General features: G+C 40.5%; 1 long non-coding RNA gene across 2 annotated transcripts in view; it reads right to left on the bottom strand.

The window, feature by feature from the left end:
- Window positions 1-21,575, bottom strand: part of LOC120919217 — a 200,794-nt gene that overhangs the window by 164,897 nt on the left and 14,322 nt on the right. For both annotated transcript variants that reach the window (XR_005744536.1, XR_005744534.1), the window contains exon 3: window positions 21,459-21,528. This is a non-coding gene — a long non-coding RNA (uncharacterized LOC120919217). The remainder of the gene's footprint in view (window positions 1-21,458; window positions 21,529-21,575) is intronic.

The raw sequence follows: 21,575 nt of genomic DNA, 5'->3' as shown, positions 1-21,575 counted from the left end.
CTATTTTTGGACAATCTCAGCATAACGCAATCCGGGACAAATTGGTATACAAATTGGTTCGCTGTTCTCTAAGTAACATATATACACAGTTTCCACAGTCATCCACATGTTGCTGAGGACTGCAATCATCTATCCCAAATTTTGGTATATTTGGACGGGCAGCCTCTATGAACATACTGTAGATACATTTCTTATAGAGTAATGTACGATTTCACAAATTCAGGAGTTAAAATTAGGGGGTTCAGCCATCATCCAATTTCTTGCAATTAGTTTTCTAGCTATGAATAGAGTTTCATGTAGAAAGAGTTTAGTCAACGTCTGCATGTCTGGATTAGGATAAAGTCCTAGCAGACACAGCTTGGGGTGTAGGGTCAGTGGGGAGCTCAATGGTGTCATAAAAAAATGTCACCACATTTGTCCAGAACTCCTAAATAATAGGACAGGCCCAGAGCAGATGATAAAAAGTGCCCGGACTAAGAGTGCACATAGGACAAAGGCAATTCTGATCCTATCGCTAGCAGGCAAGTCAAACTGGGGAGATATAGGCTTAATGGAGAATATATACACTAGTTGTGTAAGGTGGGCTGTTAACTTAGGCGATACTAGTTTACAAGTATTTAGAACCTCACTCCAGTTCTCATCACCCATATCCATAACCTCAGCCTCCCAACGCGGCTTAATCCAGTATCCCAAGGCAAGAATACCCTTAATCACATTCATAAGGGGGTTGAACACAGGTGGAGGTAGCCTTATTTTTAACATATTTTTATGTGTCCCCTTATTTATTTTTACTTAATTTGTCTACTCCTGACACTTCAGTATCAGTATCAGGGGTGAGTGGTCACCCAAAGTCTGCTTGTCAAATGCTCAATGTTACATACGTTTTTCCAATGGCTAAGAGAGCATGAATTGTCAACTAAAAATGCTCCATAGATAAGAGGGATGTACACAACTACAAGGGTCTGTTATTTGATACCTTTATGCACTCAGAAGTTATAGTATGAGGACAGGCATTTCAAAAGGCAGCTCCAGTCAGACTTCAGATAACCGGTGACTCTTAACACTTAAGCTGGAGTGGAAGTGTGAATTGCATTCAGGATAGGAAAGTTTTGACTGCCGGCTGCTGGAAATGCAAACTGGGGCAAATTCATGGTGCAATTTTGCCACATTTTGCATTAATTTTAATGGGCTGCCATAGCTGTGTTTCCTGCACACAAAAAAAAAAAAAAGGTGCATGCATCATGTAATAGGCTTGCACACCTATGCCCATAAAGCAGTGAAATACAGCACTGTCTCACATTCTGCTTATGCATCATGTAACTTACCTGCAGTTCCTGCACCGGCAAACTTGCTGCATTTTAAGATGTTTAAGACACGCTTTAAAAAACACAATGCGTTTGTGTGTGTAGGAAACGCATGGTGCAAAAGCAACATGGATTTCAAGGCTACTGCATTTTTTAAATGCTGCATGCACCTTTTTTTCTGCGCAGTCAAACGCAGGCACGGCAGCCCATTCAAATGAATGGGCTGCTGTGCCTGCGCAAATGTGGGCCGCCCAAACACATACATGTGAATGTGTGATGTGACAATGGCTGCAATGTAATAAAGCCCTGTGACATGAAAGGGAACTGAGGACAACGTGGGACTGCTGTGAAGAGGTCTGCAAAGTTTTTTTTTTAAAGATAATTCTATCTGTGTGTCTGTTTATTGAGATGTTGGGATGAAGAGCAATATTGCATTGGGGGGGGGGGGGGGGGGGTGGGCAAAAAAAAAGTTTGCCCAGGGCCCAAACCATATTAAAGTATGTCTTATATTCTGACTATGATGTTATTATTATACCCCTACATAAACAGCACAAAAATAAATCATATTTTTTTTCAAAGTATTTTGATGAAATTGAGTTTTGCTGTTTTCCTGCACCGCATTATGAACAGCAAGTGTGAAACTGTGTTAATTCTTGTTCTATGTGAAGACAGCACTAGCTTTGGACAATGAGCTCTGGCAGATGCTTTTAGGAGGATTGACTCCATTATGATTTGACACTAAAATGCCTACATGACCTCTCACGGGCATAAGATGAAGGTTTCTGCAGCTAGTTTCCTAACGGGCATTAGGACACTTGAATAGCTGCCATTTCAGCAGGACTTATAGCATTCATTGCTCGGAGAAAACATGAGGGAAATACTAATTCTCCCTGTTTCCTTTACACACAACATTTCTTTTTGGTATTTGGAAGGGAGAAAATTCCTCTAAATGACTCCACTCGGTTCATGTTTTCGGAATGTCCTGCTGTTCTTGCTCTGGGCTTGCCTGTAAATTCTGACAAAACAATTAGTCAGCATTCTACTAGTCAGCGACAGATTGGCAAATTTTTGCCAAGAGTGCTCTTCTGACTTACTTCCCCATGACGAGACACAGGTACGCTCAGGAAGCGCACATCTGTGCTGCAGGTGCCTCTGGCGAGTGTGGTAACGTGCATGTGGATGAAGGAGATAAAGAACATGCTTAACTTTAAAAATTATTCTATAGAACATAAATTCACATAGACACATGACCTCTGTCCTGTAAAGACACATTCAGTACATATGTACACACATTTTAACTATTTAAGTATGATATGTAAAGTACAAATGTGAAAAATAACATAAAAAATAAAATCGCAGAAAGTACACCTCTTATCAGACAAAAAAAAAAACACATGTGCACAGCCAAGGCTCTGACGCTAATATATTCCCTACCTGTAGCTGCCCTGTTTCACACCTCATCTGCATTAGGCCCTCTTGGTCTTCTTTTGCAGGAGGAAGTCAGCTTTTTGGTCAGATGGCTTCTAGATCTTAAAGCTACACACACTGGAATTGAGTTTACCTCTGATTGGTGGGCTGCGTTTGCCTCTAGGTACCAACATCAATTTTATTATACACTGTATATCACCACCATTAATATGACAGCACCAGCTTAATAAAATAACTGTAACCAAGGCACAGTCTTTACCAGTTTTGGGGCATTTAAGGGATATTAGTAGGCTAATATCTACTTCTTTCTGGAAAATCGATCGCAAATAGTGAAACTAGGTCCTTTCACTTCTAAAAAACGCACAGTGTCATGCGGAGTCCCTCAGGGGTCTCCCCTGTCGCCTGTACTATTCAATATTTATCTCCGCTCTCTCCTCGAAATCATCAGTAACCAGAATTTACTCTACCATTCCTATGCGGATGACACCCAACTCTACTTTCGTAGCAGCAAAAAAAAGGATCATTATCTTGGACTAGAGAAATACCTTACTCTGATAGAGAATTGGATGACGGAGAGTTACCTTAAACTCAATGGATTAAAAACAGAACTTCTTCTGTTCCACGCCAACCAAAAGAGACTTGCTACGACAACATGCCCCTGCTCTCCAATCTACCAACCAAAATCTACTCCAAATACCCAAGGCTCGCTACAAGTCCAAAGGAGATTAAAGATTTGCAGTCCAAGGACCTAGACTGTGGAATGCTTTACCAACCAGTATGCCAACGGAAGTGAATCACCAGGCCTTCAGAAAAAAACTCAAAACCCATCTATTCTGAAGGCAAAATATAGTAGGAAATGAATACCATGCGCCCGGAGGCGATTCAGTTTGCATGTGTTGCGCTATACAAGTTTTTCACTCACTCACGCCTCCAAGATCGGTGGGGTTCTTCATTGTACGCCAAGGCAATTTATGTCTGTTGATTCCACATACAAACGGGTTTAGTATTGTTTCCTTAGATTTGAAATATTTAAGAGTAAGGTATACTGGGGAGTGCCACAGGATATATAAAGCTACATATGCTTTTAAGGGAAAACCATTATAATGAACACCCCTGCTCGCCCCCTCCCCCCTCAAGAGGCTTTCTCCACATCAGGGGGAAAGCATTGAATTACTGTGTGTAGTTACAGATAGAAGAACAGGAAGTGAGGATTTCTCAGAAGAAATAAGGACATTTAAAATCAAAATCGAAGGATGTGGTAAGTGAAGGAGGATTGCACTAAGGTAAAGGAAGCTATTTAGGGAAAAAAAATGTTTACCTTTACAACCCCTTTAAACAATGTCATCAGTATTCCAGTCCCACAGAATTCCCCAGGGATTGCACAAATTGTGTCCCTTGAATACATCCTTACTAGGGATGAGCCGAACACCCCCCCATTCAGTTCGCACCAGAACCTTCGAACGGATCGACCGTTCGCGCAAACATTTAGAAGTCTATGGGACTCGAACGTTCAAAAGTGCTAATTTTAAAGCCTAATATGCAAGTTATTGTCGTAAAACGTGTTTGAGAACACGTTTTACGACAATAAAACGTGTTCTCAAACACATTTTACGACAATAACTTGCATATTAGGCTTTAAAACGTGTTTGAGAACCCGGGTGTCAGAGAAACATATTGGATTCTGAACACTAGATGGTAGCAAAGTTGTCAGTGGGAGCTGTCAAAGAAACCTTCAGCTGCAGACTGGCTGTCACATGACTTGCACCACATGACTTCCTGGCTGCCTATAAAGCTGAGCAGATGCCCAAAGGAAAAAGCTGGCTTGTCTTCAGCTTCCTGTACCTGAGTTCCTGTTTCCTGATTGATTGATATCCTGCTGTGACCTGGATTGACCCTGACTTACTCTGATCTTCTCCTGGACCCGACCTCGGCTTGTTTTATGGACTTATTCCTGCCTCCTGTGTTTGACCCTCGGCCTGTGACCCGGATTCACCTTCAGTCTACTGTGCTTTGACCTTCTGCTTGTGTCTCGGTTTTGCCTCCCGTCTCCAGTGCCTTAACCCCCAGTCTGTATCCTGGATTGTCTGCTTACCTGTGTTTGAGCCTCAGCCTGCTCTGGACTTTCTACCTGTCTTCTTCTGCTGTACCCTGATACCCATCGGTCCCTGCTCCAGTTCTACAGGACTTCCACGCAAGCTCTACCCTGCCTGCTGGTAGCGCTTGTGCCTCTTGGTGCCATCCACCCTCTGTACCACCTCCAGGGGGCGGACTGTGCTTAGTCGCAACAGCGAACCACTCTCAGCATTGGTAAGTACCCTATTCTGATAGTACAAACCAGCCATGTCAGAGGCCGACAGAGCACGTTCTCCTCTTGAGCCCTCACCGATGCGGTCCAGAAACTGCAGGAAGGCTATGCACAGATTGACGGTCGTCTCCAGCAACTTTCAGGATCAGCTGCACCAAAAGCCGCAGCTCCTGCACCCACCAGCGGGGCCGCCTCTTCTCAACCTGCATCAAGCCCCACAGCGATTATGGCTTCCCCTGAGCCCAGGGTGCCCACGCTGGAGCGATTTTCATCTGACCGCAAAAAGTTTAGAGCCTTCAAAAATGCCTGTTCCTTGTACTTAGCCCTTCAGCCCAGGACTGGAAGTAGTTAAAGTGGGATTTGTCATCTCCCTGTTGTCCGAAGAGCCACAGGCTTGGGCCCACAGTCTGATGGAACAAAGGAGCCCTCTTGTGAATTCCTTGGAAACTTTCTTTGAGAGCATGTCTCAACTCTACGACGACCCTCAACGCACCTCTCCAACACTCAGCCGAGACAGTAGGAAAATGTTTTGTTAATCTAGCAGGGGTGTAGTAACTTCTATGTAAAAATTTTAACTGAATTAATCTATCCCTGGCAGATACCAAATGTTTAAAAGGCTGTGTCCACACTTCATCCCATTCTTCCCCATGTATGTCAGGAACCTCTGCCGCCCACCTTTCCCTGCACTTGGATAGAGCCGGTGGTGTTTTTTTGAAAAATTCCTTATACGTCATTGATAATAGCTTGACTAGATCCTCATCTGACAACAGAGTCTCAAGAGCCGAAGGCAGAGATTCCACCTGAATCTAAGCCTGCTTTCCTTCAATGATAAAACTTGTCCTGACATGTCCCCCCCCCATGCAGTCATTTACTGGGAAGATCAGTGTCCTGCTGTTTTTTCTCCTCCAGCAGAGGGTATGTGATCACTTATAAAAAAAAGGAGAAAAACATATTTTAGCTTCGGAAAAGTAGGAAAGGGTAAGATTGACATGCTTATATTGCTGTCTGTGTCCCCACTAGTGAGATTCATTTTATTTGTCCTGGAGATCACTGTTACTGAGATGGAAAATGGAGAATTCAAAACGTTACTGACAGAAAAAAACTCCAAGGAGGACACATGTTCCAGTGACGACTATATAAACTGGGGATTTCCACTTACTTCCTGTTTTGTCTATAGGACAGGATATGAACCGAAGGGTGTTAAGTATCAACAACAGTATTCAAAATGAAAGGTTTTGGCTACAGATACGTTTTAATTAACCAGCTGCACATGCAAGTCTGCCATTACTCATAAAAGTAAGAAAAGCATAATTAATTAAAAAGTGTAATTGTATTTCACATTAAAAGGGGTCAGTAATGTTCTTTTAATTACTATTAGTGATTATCTAATTATGAGATTTAGAAAGTTGCTAATTTACGATTAACCTGAATATTTACATACAAATCTGGTAAAGATTACACACGATTACACAATCCAGGTAATTGTAATTCAAGAATTACATGATATACATGCATACATTCAGGTAATGAAAAAAATACATTCACAGTTTTGCCTCATTTGAAAACCAATTTGCTCCTTGCTAATTAGCAGGACTCTAAATGAAATGCAATAATTCAAAGTGGAGAAAACAAGGCCACTTTTTTAGCAGCAGTATATTTGTTTATCTAATAAACTGCCAGTGGTCTATCTTCTAGCATTATTAACATAGTATAAACTTTCCAACTTGTTTGTCTGTACTATTTATTATTAAAACGTGATATGTCTCAACTTAGTGAGTGAATGCCTTGGGATACACAGCTTGAAGCAAAGAGAGAGGAAAAAAAAAAAACATACTTCTTGCTATTTGCATAATATTATACAAAGAATATTAGCTTGGAAATGTGTGATCCCTGTGGAAATTCAGCACACCCCTTAGGCCGGGTACTCACGAGCAAACATGTATGGTGAAAGCGGTCCGTCGGACCGTTTCCACCATACATGTCTGCCAGAGGGCTTCTGTACGATGGTTGTACACACCATCGTACAGAAGTCCGCGCGTAAACAATACGCGGGGCGTGTCCGCGGTGTCGCCGCGTCGATGACGCGGCGACGTGGGCGGCCCGCCTTTAAAATGCTTCCACGCATGCGTCGAAGTCATTCGACGCATGCGAGGGACGGCGGGCGCCTGGACATGTACGGTAGGTCTGTACTGACGACCGTACATGTCCGAGCGGGCCGAATTCCAGCGGACTGTTTTAAAACAAGTCCACGAATATTTGTCTGCTGGGAAAAGGCCCGGCGGGCAAATGTTTGCTGGAATTCGGCCCGCTCGCGCCCACACACGACCAAACATGTCTGCTGAAACTGGCCTGCGGGCCAGTTTCAGCAGACATGTTTGGTCGTGAGTACGGGGCCTTAGTGTTTTTAATGTTGGTAAATATTTAAATATCAGCAGTATCACATACTCCCTTGCACGCCCTGATCTGAAGATGTAAAACATGAAACTGTGTGTCATATGGAGAGATAAAGAGGGCTTGCCAGTTGGCAATCACAATACACAGCAGGCTACACAACTTTGTTTCCTTGACCGGTTTAACATACAAGCAACAGCGAAAGAAATTGTTCAAGGCCAAAAGCAGCTGACATTAATTCTGAAGTATTTGTCATTATTACAGCAAGTGGTCCCAGTGCATGATAAAAATCAGTAGGCTTCGAAGGTATACTCTATCAAATGTGAAAATTTTGCATGTAAAAGGGAACTGTACAATTTTTAGTTTTATAAATATTGCTTTTAACATTGTGGGAATCTTAGAGTCAGAATAGCCCCTGTACCTTAGACCTGGACTTCCAACAACCATGTCATTAAGAGCAGTGACCTTAAAGCAGGGAGGTAAACTGGTCCTTGCAATAGTAAAAGATCCAATCGATCTGGAAGAACCCACAGTAAGGGATCAGTCTGGAGCTATGATGATCGTTGGAATGCCTTTTTATCTTGATCCTGTAAAGCAAACGAGCAAGGAGCTGCAGGGGAGGAAAGGCCTAGATCCAGGTATACTGATTCAACAAAGCCATCAGAACATCTATTTCCTCCGCCAGAGGATATCTGCACCTAGAGACAGTTTGTTGTTTAACCTGGAGGCCAGGAGGTCCTGGACAGGCTGGCTTCCATTGTAATGATCGACCAAGAGATTGGAGAGAGAGAGTTTTCCCTAACTCTAGAGCAGAATTCCTAAGCTGCTAGGCCAGAGAAAAACAGTTTTTTGATGTCCGCCGACACAGTTTGTCTCGTGGTGACAGAAAGTTTAGTTGTACGGGGCTGAAGTGAAACTGGTCAAATGGCATAAAAAAACGCTACCATCCGTCCCAGTACTTGCTGTCTCCTAGGTGGAAGAGTCAGAGTCTGGGAGTAGAGAGTTTAAAGTTTTTCTTGTGGAAGAAAAACACTGTTATGGTCAGGGGTCAGGTTTTGAGACCAGGAACTAGCAGTAGTATAGCAGGCTCCCACCAACCAGCAGGATGAGTACATAAGCAGGTCACCCTGGCGGATGAAGTGGGCTTACCCAAGGTATGGGGTCTAAGCATTAACTCCTGATGCTGGAGATGGGTTTTCCTGCCTGTTAGTACTAGGTCGTGGTTCTCAAGATCGCCCAACTGGGAGGTGAGCAAGCCAAGGTCCACTAGCAGATATGGCAAATAGGGACAGTAAAAAAGCCAAAAGGCAAGTAACAAGTAGTAATAGGTTGGGATCAAGCGGAAGCATAGTCAAGGAACAAGCCAAAAGGTCAATAATGAATGGTAGTGGAGATAAGGACAGCTGCTGAAATACAAAGGAGCAAGATATTGGCCTCTATAACACTAAACACTCTATTATAGATTCCTGCATCCACACAAGCGAGATGTTATAAGCTGTGCAACTGGCCATTGGCTACAGACCACTGATCAAATAAGGTTTAAGCAGAGCCATTCTAAAAGAAGCCAATCTAATAATTGGCTTCTGTCTAACAGCGAGGACCACACAAAAATCTAAGTTTGTACAGTTTTTGCTGAACCGACCAATTTTGATCTGTATGTACCCGACTAAAGAGTCTGCAGATTTGGGGAATTTAGGGGCCCAGGGTTTGCAGTGAAACTGGGCTAATGGCTTGGGTTTTGCCTTATGCCGCGTACACACCATCACTTTATGTGATGGAAAAAAAAACAAATTTTTTAAAAACGTCAATTTAAATGACCGTGTGTGGGGGAAAACGTTGTTTTATGTCTTGTGAAAAACGACAAAAAAAAATTGAAGCATGCTTCAATTTTTTGTGTAGTTTTTCAAAACGTCGTTTTTTGTTTCACAAAAATTAACCGTGTGTAGCAAAAAACGACGTTTAAAACAACGTTTTTAAACCCGCGCATGCCCAGAAGCTAGTTATGAAGCGAGCTTCAATGGAAAAAAGTGGTGAACGTAACCTCGCTTTGCTAGAGCATTGTGAAAAAACGATGGTGTGTAGGCAACTTCGTTTCAAAAACGTCATTTTTTACTTCACAGAAAATGTCGTTTTTTTCCATCACATAAAGTGATGGTGTGTATGCGGCATTAGAAGTTGAAGCTCAGAAGTTTAGAGTTGAGAGGTCATTCTTCCCAGCTTACGGACCAGGCTTCTTCGGCTGGGGTAGATGGGTACTTTTACTCCAAGTAACATCCAGGTTGCCACTCAAAGTACATGTGCAGAAAACACTGTTCCGCAACCCAACATAGAAACATAGCTACATAGAAAAATGACAACACAAAAAAGACCAAGTCCAGGTCCACTAATTCTTATTTCAACCAGCATTACGTTTTTTCACTGTGCTTTTTGACATGTGTGAAAATGCATGTCTGCTTGCTGCATTTGGAGTGCCATTAACAATGAATGGAACTTCAACCGTTACTTCAACCGTCCTATGAACGCGTAGATGTGAATACAGCATAAAAAAAAGAATAAAACCCTGAGCACTCAATACCCAACTTGCTGAAAGCAGGTGAAGTTTCTATGGTCAGAGGTGACCAGGTCATTGTAGTAGGCAGCAAGGATTAACCTCATGCAGAATGGCCCTGGAAGAGGAACACGGAGTGTGTGTTACATTCCCCTAATGACCACTCTCCTAATTCGTAGTAAGGCCTGCAGGTCAAATTCCAGACAGGCCCCACAACTGTGCAGCCTATTGAGGTCCGGGCGATTATTTAGTTAGCTTACTAGCTCAAGCAGCGCATATGGTATAACTTGGAGTGCGGCCATCCATCCTTCATCTATCTTTTATGCTTGCCTAGTGCACCGCCAGCACCCTTGGAATCCTGTAACAGTGTGTGACCGTATAGTAGACCCACCTGGAGCGGTGACTTTCTTTCTTCGGGCGATTATTTAGTTAGCTTACTAGCTCAAGCAGCGCATATGGTATAACTTTTCTAGGTTGAAAAAATACATAAATTCTCCTAAGATACGAGCAAAAAACAAGACATGTTGAGGGTGGGAGGCTTTATGCCAGGCTAGTCACTGCGGTTTTGCTTGTCCAAATCATCCTATAGGTAACAATATAATCCAATTATTTCTGAATCGTATGTCTCTTAAACACTGAGAAAGAGTTATTTTGACTTTCTGATGTTACTCTGATATTACCTGTTGTCCCAGGTGTACCTGAGACTGATGGTTGTTCTCACCTGACTCTTACACTCATCTGGCAGCCTTCGGCATGGTGGCCTTGCACACGGCAGCCTTGTGCACTGCAGCCTTCCACCTGCTATCTGAAATAGGACCAATCTCCACCCAGTCTGGCAATCAGTAGCTCTGTTTAAGCTCAGCAGATCAGTCATACTTGCTCAAGCAACGTGGGTCCTGTACTTTGTGACTGATTGTCATTGGAAGTTTTTACTGAGAACTCTGCTCACCAGTCCCTAGAAATCCTGCATGCTGAGCAGTACCCTGTCCTTTGAAGTTTCATTAGGCTTCCACTCATCTGTTCCAAGAAATCCTGCATGCTGGGAAAGACCCTGGCCCTGGTAATTCCTCTGTGCAATCTGCTCATTTTTCCCTAGAAATCCTGCATACTGAGCAGTACCCTGCCCCTGAAATTCCACTGTGCAATCTGCTTTCCTGTCTCTAGAAATGTTGTGCGATGAGTCATTATCCATTCTTGGAAATCATGTGCGCTGAACAACCTCCAGTCCACTCAGACCCCTGTACTCTGCACGTTACTCAGTCCCCCATTGACTGTGTGCGGTATTGATCTACAGCTCATCATTCCAGTGGCCGGCACCCCACCAGAGCCTCACACTTACCTTGCCTTGGCTGGTAGTAATAACTGGGTTAGCGACCTGGGAGTTAAAAGCAGTCAACCCATCTCCACCATCAAGAGCACTAAAAAAGATTGCCCATTCCTTAGAGTCCACTCCAGCCATGGTCATGGTAGGCTCTCTGTAGTCAGCAGGTCCATGTCACTCAAAGGAGTTCTGCATCATGTTTTCTCACTTTGCTGGTTGCCAAGATAGGCCCTCGCACAGAGGTCTACCCTGTAAAGGTTGGCAAAAAAAAGGGGTGCTAGATTCTACTCAAACTGAAAGAAGTTGTATCATGCTTTTCACACCACAGCTTAAGTGACAGCAAGCTCAGGAAAGAAGTGATGCATACATAGAAGATAACATTATTTTACTTTAAACCTACCCTGACAACTGGATCGAAGAAAGTTGTAAAATATTTTGGAAATTAAGCATATTTTGAAAGCGCTTAGTCAGCTAGAGGTGCAAACGTAAGCTTACACATTTACAACACACAACTCACCCTTGTTGACATTTATTACCTTGGCATAGTATCTTCCCCATCAAACCTTCAAGTTCTACAGAGAACATCGCTATTTTATATTTTAAGGGGGGACATTTACTGCAGTGTGTACCCATAACTATCATTCTGCAAAGAATGTTAGGCTTTCTACTACTACTTAGAACCCTAATGCGTACAGACGGTCGTTTTATGCGATGTAAAAAAACGACGTTTTTAAAAACGTCAATTTCATTGACCGTGTGTGGGGGAAAACGTTGCTTTATGTCTTGTAAAAAACAACAAAAAAAAATTGAAGCATGCTTCAATTTTATGTGTCGTTTTTCAAAACGTCGTTTTTTTACTTCACAGAAATTGACCGTGTGTAGCAAAAAACGAAGTTTCAAACAACGTTTTTACACCCGCGCATGCCCAGAAGCTAGTTATGAAGCGAGCTTCAATGGAAAAACGTGGTGAACGTAACCTCGCTTTGATAGAGCATTGTGAAAAAACGATGGTGTGTAGGCAACATCGTTTTTGAAAATTGAAGTTTCAAAAACGTCGTTTTTTACTTCACAGAAAACGTCGTTTTTTTACATCGCATAAAACGACCGTCTGTACGCGGCATTAAGGTATTACCGTATATCTCTCATTTATACAAAAAGGGGACTTTTGTAGCGTTTAAACATATATCCTAAAATTGTAAATCTTCTTTAGAACTAAAACTACATCACTTCTACATCACTTACATTTGAATATCTTCCTAATACACATTTCCTATATTATCGATTAATATACAGTACTTGGTTATCATGCAAACATTTTCCAAACATGTTTTCCTAATACTATCAGGTACAAGTCTAAAAAGTTGGAGATTAGGGTATTAATCTTTGTTTTCTCCCGCACATAAGACTGCCTTCATGTAACAGTGGTCAGGCCAATCAAATGGTCACTAGACCAAAACACCCTCACATGGGAGAAGTTTACATACTTCACCATACCCACACCATAGCACCAATTATTGTTTCTGGTTGCTGCCGAGACAGAAGCTGCAGGAAAGAACTAATATTACAAAGGCTTTGTCATTTTACACTGAATGGGCAAGGTAACAGCGTTTCTCTAAGATAAACCTGACATGAGGTACAGACAAAAGCTGGCGACCCCCCTTCTGTAAATATTAGTTGCCTGGCTGTAAAACTGACCCACTCGTTTCAATGTTTGATCAGACACTAACGTGGAACAAATATCCAACTGTTTCTAGGGGAGGGGGTGTGTCTCTCCTCCAAATCATTCAGTTGAGTGTTTTTTACCATAGTTGCAAAAGGAACCTGTGGAAAAGCTTTTCCTTGCTGTAAGTACTGAATAAATATATATAAAAATGAAAACTAAATACTTACATGATTGAAAAGATAGTAACATTTTGTTTATGCAACAAAATAAATACATATACAGTGTATATATATATATATATATATATATATATATATATATATATATATATATATATATATATATATATATATATATACACTCTGTATTCAACAGTGCAAATGATCAATGCTCAAACAGCCCAGAATTTTTAGATGTTGGTGGAATTGGTCTTTAATAAACAGGTCAAAACACTTGACGGTTATTTTATTAAAACAAATTCAATGAATTCCTAGCTCCACCAAGCATTTTAAATTTTAATGTGAAGTAATATTTTATATATTCCCAAATGAAATAGATATACAGAGAACAATACAGCTTAACGTAATATACTTAAATTATTCCTTCTTTTTTTCTCTATCCATAGTATTTTGTTAACAGTAATTCTGTACCAATATAATGTAACTGTCATTTATCTGATAAATACTGTCACAATACTTATCACAGGCTTATATTATAGTAAATCTGTTCTGAATGAAGATGAATTTGCAAAAGATAATTCAGTTATAGCTCAATCCCCTTGTCAGAAGCAGGTGTGCAAGGATGTACCCAGCTATGAGTTTAATTAACAGTGCAGACAGTTCTACTATTTTACGTATCACATATGAATTGTCAAGGTTAAGTGCTAATTTGAAAGAAGTGTGATGCCACTGGGCCATATTAAGAGGCCATTAAAAGCCTTCAGTATCTGCTTTGTGTCCTTGTAATTCAGACAAAGACACAGTAGGGCATACCTCATTGGTCATTACTATCCACTCTGCCTTGGTACAGGTATGTTTATGTGACTTAAACCATTTAAGCATGAGTTAAGGTTTCACTGTGCTGTATAATGGCTTCTTTGTGAAAAGAAAGGCTTCAGACAGTGATTCCAAATCTTCCTGGTGCTTTTCAAAGTGTGCAGTCTGTTTATAAGCTGATGCTCGGCTAATGGGTTTCTTCTGAGTTACAAGTTGATTTATGGACAAAGACAGAGCAAGCTTTCATTGAGTTTGTTCCGTACATTAATGACAAGCTTGAGTTAAGAGTTTTGATCCCTGTATGGATCAGGTAAGTACTCATGGACTCCCCATTCCATACCTCATCTGAGCGTAGAAAATAAAGCTGCTTCTGAAAAATAATTTTGAGATGACAATCCTAGTCTGAGGAATTTTTAAATAGTTTACTTTTTTACATGTTTAATGAGATTTGGGGCATGTTTTACATTTTACAAACCTACAATGGTTGGTTCTTCTCTATTTTGATAGTGTAGCTAGGATAAGTTATACAATCAGGAACAATTTTACAGCTAAATATATGTGTAGAAGCCATGATCTAACCAATGTGATGTAGAGGTGTCTTTAAAGTGGTAAAAAGGCTGTATATTGATAATATACCTACAGGTAAGCCTATCAAAAGGCTTACCTGTCGGTACTGTAAATATCTCCTAAATCTGCATCGTTTAGGAGATATTTACTTATGTAGCCAGCACAAGCGCTCTGACAGGCATGGAATACCCGTGCTGTTCCTCCAGAGCCCTGTGCCATTAACAGTGACTTGCGCGAGCATAAACGTGAGTGACATCATCGCAGCTCGTCCATTCCAAGGCTCGCAAACCTGGAAGGAAGACCAAATGAAGAAGGAAGCCCTGTCAGCAGTGACAGTGGGCAGCTGGAGGGCTTTGTTTTAAGGTAAGTTTAACATAATGTGCTACTTTGCGATGCATACTAGAAGATTAAAACATTGCTTTTCAGGGGAAAAGGTTTTTGTTTGTTTTTTATAGTTTCACATTTATTACCAATTTTAGCAAACTAGGTGGCTGCCTTAGCCCCCAATTTTGTTCCTATGTCAGCTGGGGACTAGAGATTAGTGGATCTCCACAGGTGTGATTCATTAGAGGTTGGTCAAATCTTACTTAAAATCTGCAAAACCCCAATGAAGTCTATAGGAGGTAAATTTTGATACCATATACTGCCGATTTTTAGGAATAATATGCAGGCTATAGTAAAAAAGGGTCAGAGTGCTGAGCAATGCCATGGGGGACATTATATATATATATATATATATATATATATATATATATATATATATATATATATATATATATATATAAAAACATTTTTGAATACCTTTCAGTAGAAAGATGGTTCTCTCTTTTTGCCACTTCGAATATGACATAGTAGAAACACCAATCCTTGCAATCACCTGCTTGGGAGATGTTTTTAAACTGTATGTAGTGTTTTACGGAACGGTATGATTTTCACAAACAGCAGCAGCGATACTGTATTCTGGCATCATATATTTTGAATGTGTAAATAATTTGTTAACATTTATTTTGGCTTAAAATAAAGCAGCAGCACCCCAATCTGATTAATTTCACTTGCTAAAAAAACTGCTTTATTTTATCAAGGCAGCTTAGAAATATCAGATGGTTAAGATCAGAGAAATGCTAAAAATGATAACATAATATGCATGATTTTTCCTCTGTGCACATCTCTGCCAGTAACCATTGTTTCTGTGACTGCTGTTATCACACAGATGTGAATGAAATACCCACTGATTTTTTTACCATTTTACAAAAGAAACATTTATTTTCTTCCTTTTATTTGGGCTTTTGTGACTGGCAAGAGAAGCACCTTGGGACAACTGCCATAATGAATTAACTGATTCAATTTAATCTTAAAAAAAAAAGGATTTCTTTTTAAATTGAACCTATAATCAAACAGTAAGTATTCCCAAATCTCCCAAACACAGAGTAACAATCTAAAAAAAGGCCTAATAAAAGTGAACTCTACCATTAATGTAAACATAGTGGTACTTTCTGCTCCACCAGCTGTTTAAAATATAATTTTTCATTCCGAAAACATGCAACTGGATCTGATGAAAAAGCACTGTTACTAATATGCAAATTAGAATTTTTGTCAAAAGTCAACTGCCAAGCACTCATCTCAAACCACTCATATTGACCACTGATGTATGGTAAAGTATGCAGGCAGCAGTGACACTCAAGTGTCACAGAAAGTGCAAAAGTGTCTTAGATATGTGGGCTGTAGTTGACAGTCTGGCTTTGTATTCTCTATGCTATGCGAGAAGCAAGATGGTGGTGTTCAACTGAGGACTAACTAAGTCTCTAGGGAAAAACTTGAGCTGGAGTTTTTGTTCAGTGATTATGCAATTATAAGTTGTTTATATTCTGAGAAGTTCATATTTGGCAGCGGATTCTGTAAACATTGGCAAAGAAAAGGGTTGCTTTATGGCATAATTCTAGCAGCGGGCAGGTATTGCTGAAAACATTGTTGTGTTTTCGACCTTGGCTCTGCTTTATGGTTCATTTCTGATGTGTCATAGAGGCAAGTATTGTGATTTGCATATCTACCACTGTTCCAAAAAAAGTAACCAGTGTGTGTTCCTAGCAAGAAGAATTGAGAAAGCCGTGTTGTCCTCTCGTTATGCCAATAGTGTAGAAGCACATGAATGCCTCTCTGGCCCTCTCAATCGCTACTTGGCAGTTGACGAATTGAGCAATGTGTATAACACAAACCATGATGTGCTCTTATGTTTAAAAGACTACAAGCTGAAAGAATCGTTATTTCCCCTGTCCTCCTTGTAAATGTAATTACCTGTCAGCTTCTTATTTTTTTGGAGACTACAATGGTGAGATGTCTCTGCAGTAGTTGGTGTCTTTATAATAAGGTTAAAGCTGAACTCCAAGAAAGATAAAAAATTCTTTCTTGCAATGGAGTTGTGACCGCACTGGCAGGGTTAAATGATCATATGGGTCTAGGGCACTTGGAAAAGCAGTACCCAATCTTCCGCTCTTGCAGTCTCTTCCGGACTGCTAGTCTGGTTCCAGCAGCCTGAAGAATAATTCCAGGCATGGTATATTTTTACATACAGATGCTTCTTCGTTTAATGACTAACCTGTTTAACGACCACTCGGACTTACAACCAGCGCTCCCCACCCAAACAACGCGCTATTCATCATTGTATAGTACAATACAGTACAGAATTTTTGTTTGTGTTCTGTACTTATGCAAATTAAAACAATATTATTGAGCTGGAGTTTTTTGTTAAGACCTTTTTTCTGCAATACAGTACAGTACAGTAGTTAAGAATGCTTAAAATATTGATTACTTGTGGCTCCTCATTTAACAACCAATTTGTTTAATTGACCTGGTTGTTGGAAAATTAGAAGTACCTATAGTTACACTGGTTCAGTTGGACCAATGTAATATATATATATATATATATATATATATATATATATATATATATATATATATATATATATATATATATATATATATATATATATATATATATGTGGATAAAAAATGTGTAGCACTGAAAAATGTCACATGTTGCCAAAATGATTCAAAAATAATTATAACAAAAATAGTGTCCAATAAAAGGTGAATGAAGTTCATATGGGAAATATTCCCACGAGGAAGATGTAATCCTGTGTTATTCCAAAATATGTGAAGACCCACCACCAATGAATGTAAGGGGAGGCTTACCAGCTAGCCTGTGACCGCCCTTCTCAGGGGGGTCAATACAAGCTCTGCAGAGATACAGATGATTGCGAATGGTGTCCTGTGGAGACCTCCAGGAATGATCCATTATATATCCCCTCTGTAGCGATGGTCAGTGCAATCCCTCTGGTGCTCCAGTGACAGGTGTTCCAGCACAAGAGAAGCAATGGTGATCCAGATTTTGAAAATTTAGTGAAGCCAAATGGTATAGGAAAAAAGAGAAAAGGCTTCCAATAGTGCAGACGTTATAAAAATGTATTGTAAAATGCACAATTGCAGCAAAAAAACTCTCTATAAAGAGTTGCAGACAATTTCCTTGCAAGGATGTATAAAAAAGAAGCTCCGTTCGTATCAGTACACGGGTTGCCGTTTCGCGCATGCGCAGTGCAAAAAAACGTGACGGCATGACTTTTATTTTAGCGCTACACATTTTTTATCCACATTTGTTTTTTGCTTTGTATTTAGCTTTTGTGTTTAGCAGCAGAACCTTTCACTAGTTTATATTAATTTATTTTCCTTTATTCACCTAGAGCAAATTTTTCCTTCCTTTTACAAATATATATATATATATATATATATATATATATATATATATATATATATGTCATACCGGGCCAATGTTTCTGATAGCTGGAAAACACTGAAATAGGCGCCGTTACTTAAAGCGGTGGTTCACCCTCCTTCACATCAGTAGACCATTAAATTCGGCATCGTAGCGCGAGATACGATATGCCGGTCTTAAATTTTTAATCCCCGTACTCACTGTGCTATCGCTCATTGTAGAATCCGACTCCCGCGGGGAATGGGCGTGCCTATGGAGAGGGAGGATGATTGACGGCCGGCTCTGGCACGTCACGCTCCCCGAAGACAGCCGGAGTAGGTCTCGGCTCTTCACGGCGCGTGCGCACAGGCTATGCGCAGGCGCCGTGAATAGCCAAGCCTATTTCGGCTATTTCCGGAGAAGCGTGACGTGCCAGGGCCGGCCGTCAAACACCTTCTCTCACCATAGGAACGCCCATTCCCCGGAATCTTCAATGAGCCATAGCACAGTGAGTACGGGGATAAAAAATGTAAGACCGGCATACCGTAGCTCGCGCTACGATGCCGAATGTAATGGTCTAATAAAAAAAAACATTTTTTTTTTTTTTAACAGGGTGAACCCCCGCTTTAAGTTTTCTCCACTTGCTTACGTGTCCTGTGCTAAGTGACCAGTCTAACAAATTCTGAATACAGGCGGTCGGTTGTTCAGCACGGGTGCTATTTTCTGAATGAAAACAAAGTGTTTTCTGATTGGACAAGGTGGAGATGTAACAATGCATCAGGCTAGCCCCTCGGCATGGGACCCAAAAACTGGTAGAGATCACTGAAGTAGATAACTATTCAGTGATTTCCAAGTTCCAGGGGTATTGGCTAGGTTTGGCATGTAACTATGTAAAAATATATCAAACCTAAAATTATTCTTTAAATGTTTGGACCCTGAAAAGTAAAATGTTAGCCATCATGAATTCCAGTCTGATTTATTATTTTTTTTAGCATAGTTATTACTAAAACTAGTGCTTGCTTGTCTATATCAATGGCAGTTTTCCAAAATGTTGAAAACACCTTCCGGATTTTTGCTTTATGTTTTTTAAACCAACGATGTACCTTGAAATAAATGTATTAAATGTATATTAGATATAAATATTTAAGGAACTACAATAAATATTTTTGCAGAATTGGAGTGCTGTGAAAATATGTAGAGCAAAGCCAGGAACATACAGCCCACCGAGCAGAAAGGAGCAGCTTTAATCACATACTTCTGTCTCTCGTACTCATAAGGACTTGTTTACCTCTACGCTTATGTGACTGCAAGTCCACTGACAGAGATCTGGTAAATGGAAAGTTTATACAAAAAGGTTTATTTTTCATTATTAATATGAAATTTAAAGCCAAATTGAAGGTTCAAGTTTTTTTTTTTTATCTTTTTTATTAGTTTTGTACATGTTATGATTCATAACTGCTTTTTACCTGGAAATGCTTTAATAGACACTTTGCTTTCTGTAAAAATGCTGCTTTCTGCTCTCCGGCTCCAGTGTTGTGTGCTGGCAATGCTGATTAACAGCCATACCTGTCATCACTTGTCCTTATACAGACTTGTAGTGTAGATAGGGGATTGGGCATGAAGGGGGGGTGGGGGGGACCCCATTTGAACTTTAAAAAAAAAACATTTTTGCTCAACAAATATTTTTTTTTTAACATGACGCTCACTTTTCAAACCTTGCCAGGCTTCTAATAAGAATGCACTTGGTGGCAACCTATGTTTAATTTCTAATTAACTAATTAACACTAAACTCCAGGAAGATATCAAATGACACAAATTAATGTATTCATTATTACAACATTAAATGTATTTTTTACGGCAAGCAGTGTAAGTACCCAAATCTGACTTGGTATAGGCCTCCTGCAATCTCTGTACAGAAGACTTAATACTGGGGGTGGGAGAAGCGGCACAGGAAGCCAATGTGTTGTGCTGAACTATAACGAGCATGCTATTAGAAAGAAACAGAAGAGTGACAGGAGATGAGCTCATCAGTCTGATATTTATACTTTTACTGTCACGTAACCAATGTGGGTGTGGGGAATGGACTATTAAAGTCCTAACCCCCAGGTTAAGCCTGGTACACACTAGTTTTTTTTTCTCTTCAACCCTGCGTGTTGAAGGAAAAAAAACCTGTCAGCTCAGGTTGGAGCTGCTGTACTAACAATGCGATGTTAGTACAGCGATCTCCCTTGCTGAGGTATTGTGTTCCGACAAAACATTTTGGTCGGTGCTCTCAGTCATTGGCCATCCGGCTTCTTTCAGACCGGCTTCCATACACATGGGCCGAATGCCGTTTCTATTGACCCGGCCGATGCCGGCTGACATTTAATCCATGTTTACTAGGCTTTACTGACCTGCAACAGAAAATATAAGTTTCTTTAACTGTAGCAGGGCTGCATAGCTCTTAGAACTGGGTGGACATAAATAAAATAAAACCATTGACATCTCATTTATATAAAATGTTCTCTGTGTTTTTAGACCTTAGCCTGGAGTTTAGCTTTAAAGTGGTTGTATAGGTTTGGTTAAATTTTTTTTAAAATAATAACAAACATATCATACTTACCTCCACTGTGCAGTTCGTTTTGCGCAGTTTGGCCCCGAATATCCTCTTCTGGGGTCCCTCGGCGGCTGTCTCGGCTCCTTGGAGCCAATGGCTGTGCTGCTATCAATTTATCCAATGAAGAGCCGAGAAGAACTGGCAAAGGAAGAGCGTGTTCGCGACGCAGGACTTTCCAGGGTTTAGGTAAGTAAAACGGGGGGTTGGGGCGGAATTGTCAGATGTTTTTTCACCATAGGATGCATTAAGGTGAAAAAACGTAAACCCCTTTAAAGCACACCTATCATCAGGTAGATTTTAATTTCAAATGCATTGCACGCTATTCTGTGTGACTGTTTGAGATCACAATTCCTTGATGTTCTACATCTGTCAACTGTCACAGATAGCTGTAGTATATATAATGCAAAAGAACTACAAATGTGGCCACACAACTGCATGCTGCAGAATAGAAAATGTGTACAACAGTTGCAAAACCCTAAAAAAAAATTGTGGTACAACAAAATATAGAGAAATGGAAAGTCTTGAAGAATTTGTTTGGTTTATTGTCTGGCCCTTGCTAACTTCTAAATTCAGCAGGAAAACGGTCAGCACTTACCTATGGAAAAATCCCTTAGGTCGACGCTCAGGCAAGAGACACCAGGGACCAGAAAGGTAGGAAAGAGACGCTGGATGGATAAAATGAAAGGAAATCATTTCATTTTTGTTCCTAAAT

This window comes from Rana temporaria, chromosome 12, assembly GCF_905171775.1.
Source record: "Rana temporaria chromosome 12, aRanTem1.1, whole genome shotgun sequence".
Lineage (NCBI taxonomy): Eukaryota > Metazoa > Chordata > Amphibia > Anura > Ranidae > Rana > Rana temporaria.
This window is presented reverse-complemented; position numbering and strand designations above follow the sequence as displayed.